We start from the raw sequence: 2,884 nt of genomic DNA on the forward strand, positions 1-2,884 counted from the left end.
TTGTGTTAATATACTAGTGTATAAATCTATTAACTATTACGATGACAAGGGCCATAATATTAATATATCATCTTCTAATTTCACATTTTGCAAGTAGTCCACCCATTCATAACTAATTAGATTAGTGTTAAGTAGTAATAAGTTCTATAATATTTAGTCATTGTATGACTATTTTTATTTTGAAGACATACAGTATGTTGCAATAAATCAAATAATACCGTAATAAGCAAACATATGGGACACTAAATCATTTGATATCTTCTTTAGCAACTAAAATCTTGTCAATAGTCTATTCACCTATTATATATATAAACATGTTTGTGTTTTATTTGATAATAAATTATTTATATAGAAATATAGAAGGTCAATAAAAGATTAAAAAATAATGATACCAAATGGATAAAAACAAGAAAAATATTTAATAATTATAGATAGGTAGGTACTTAAAATATTAGTTAATAAAAAATGATAAAAATTGGAGAAAAGTTTCTAAGACATTCAGAAATAATTAATATTTTTAAGAAATACTAAATAGAAAAAATTGTAAATTGATGTAAATAATAATACCTACAACAATTATAGAATAGTACGCGCACGTCAATGACTTCTTTGCCAATGCGTATTTTTAATTAGTAAATAATAATGAAAAGAATAAATTGCATTGATTATGGTACAAATATTTACAGATATCTATTTGACATTTAACTAGTTCCTTCTTGATTACAAATTTAGAAGAAAATGAAGATGTAATAACAATTAAATCGAAACATAATATTTTATTAGTATTTATGATTGTTGATGTGAAAGATAACCATAATGTATATAAAATTGATTTTTTTTTTTTATTGCTTTAAGCTTTTAGTTATTTATTAATTTAGTAATAGTGTGTTATTTAACATAATTAATTAAAGGACAAAGAAGCAGCTATAATTTTAATTAAAAAAGGTAAGTGAAAACAATTATGAACTGATTGAATGATGCATTAAATGTTTTAAAATAAGAAACGTCAAACAAATTTTTTATTATATAATAATTACATAAATATTCAGTCAAACTTGGTTAACTTGAAATTGTTAATACCTCAACAATTTTCTCGATGTATAGAATTTCCTATAATTGTATTGTCATTGGATAACTCAAAAAATCGTTAAATTTGGCTAATTATATTTATATGAATTACTTTATTAATATTAAGAAATATACCATTAAATAGGATATTTATGGTGTTTTTAAAATAATTGACAATTTAAGCGAAGAGGATGAAGAGAATGTAAGAGGATGTGACTTGATGGAAAGTTTCTTGATATAGATAAGTGCCCACCACTAATTATCAATTTATTCATAAAAATAAAACTTTTCCAATCAAACCATAAATAACATTTAATGACAAATAGAATCATCAAGGAAATCTTGCAGTAAAGGCCATTAATAAAAATATTCACTAGTATTTGGATATTTAGAAATATATTAGGTAAGTAAGTAGGTAATATTAGAAGCTATGAACTTAAATATAAGTTATCAACAATGCCCGATTGTATTTTTTACAACATTGAATTTTTGGACAAACAAGAACATTATCTTATTTTATTCAACCCATATGGAAATCTATAGTAAAAGAAAATATATTATATGAGCAATTGATTTTACTGAGTCACAGGCATTTTAAGACATTCCACCAAACCAAATAGGTATTTGAAAAAAAAAATCAGAAAATCAATGAATGAATGACGATTTTAGTGGAGAAACAGATTGGTTAGGTAAAGAAGAAATTAACAGGATGAAAATTAAATAAAATTGATAGAATTTTAATTTGAAATCAAGCCTTGGTAATCAAGTAGGCGAATCCAACTTACATTTTATTTTTGAGAACCACCAAGACATTTCTGACTCGTGACGTGATGATCAAATGAATGGTAGGTGGATAAAGATGGGTATTATAATAATAAAGTAGAGTTATATTATATTTGTTGACGGAATATTAAATCATTAAAACATATAAAACATATTAATATTATTTTAAAAGTACAACATATTTTAATTATTATTCAATATTTATTGATAAGATGATAAGAAAATGAATTCGTGTCCGAAGATTCAAAGGCGAGTAATAACTAAAAAGTGTTGTCCGCTGGGGTTAAGAGGCGTATTGGCATTAATTGGCGAACGTTAAATAACGCGAAATTGTAAAAAACACCTATGTGGATGATATTTCGCAATTTCATTTAATCAAAATAATAATGATAACAGATGGATAGATTTTGTTTTGGTGTAATCATGAATCTTCGAAAATAAAAAGAGTGGGGCGACGATTTATTGATGAACGAGTGGATGGGATTTTTAGGTTTCGACGTTGGTGCAGGTGGAAGATGGTTATCTTTTATCTATAATAATAGCGGCAAATACGAACACATATTAGAAATTAGAATATAATATTATACCGATTTAGAAGGATGTATAGTGACTCTCGCAGATTTGCAGTCATACCTACAGGCTACAACCAAAGGCGGCTTCAGAGGGCGGGGCCTTAGGGGCCACACCCCCGAGCTGTACTTCTAAGCAATTTTATACTGTTAAAAACAAAATATCAAAAAAAAAATCATCAACATTTTCTGAAAATTATGAATTTGCCTTCCCAAAAATGTAAAACATACAGTTTCAAAATGTGTATTTTTTCTTATATTTACATAGGTATATTATAGACGGCCATGTTATAATTATAAAATATAAATTGTAGCTGAGAATATAATATAGTAATAACTATAATAAATGTATAATATTATTAATACTGAATCTAAATCATTAGGAATTATTATAACATTGTTTTATTATTGCTATTCGATGATGGTTTGTACTATATTTAGCCATTTATAGGTAGGTAGTAGGT

General features: G+C 25.6%; 1 protein-coding gene across 2 annotated transcripts in view; it reads right to left on the reverse strand.

Moving 5' to 3' along the window:
- LOC100164128 (H(+)/Cl(-) exchange transporter 4) overlaps positions 1-2,230 on the reverse strand; it is a 14,431-nt gene extending 12,201 nt beyond the window's left edge. Inside the window, exon 1 of one of the 2 annotated variants that reach the window (XM_001947748.5) lies at positions 1,854-2,230. The gene's annotated coding sequence lies outside the window, so the exon portion shown is untranslated. The remainder of the gene's footprint in view (positions 1-1,853) is intronic. The other variant, XM_008191855.3, reaches the window with a different exon arrangement.
- Positions 2,231-2,884: the final 654 nt, after the last annotated feature.

The sequence above is a fragment of the Acyrthosiphon pisum genome, chromosome A1 (genome assembly GCF_005508785.2).
Source record: "Acyrthosiphon pisum isolate AL4f chromosome A1, pea_aphid_22Mar2018_4r6ur, whole genome shotgun sequence".
Lineage (NCBI taxonomy): Eukaryota > Metazoa > Arthropoda > Insecta > Hemiptera > Aphididae > Acyrthosiphon > Acyrthosiphon pisum.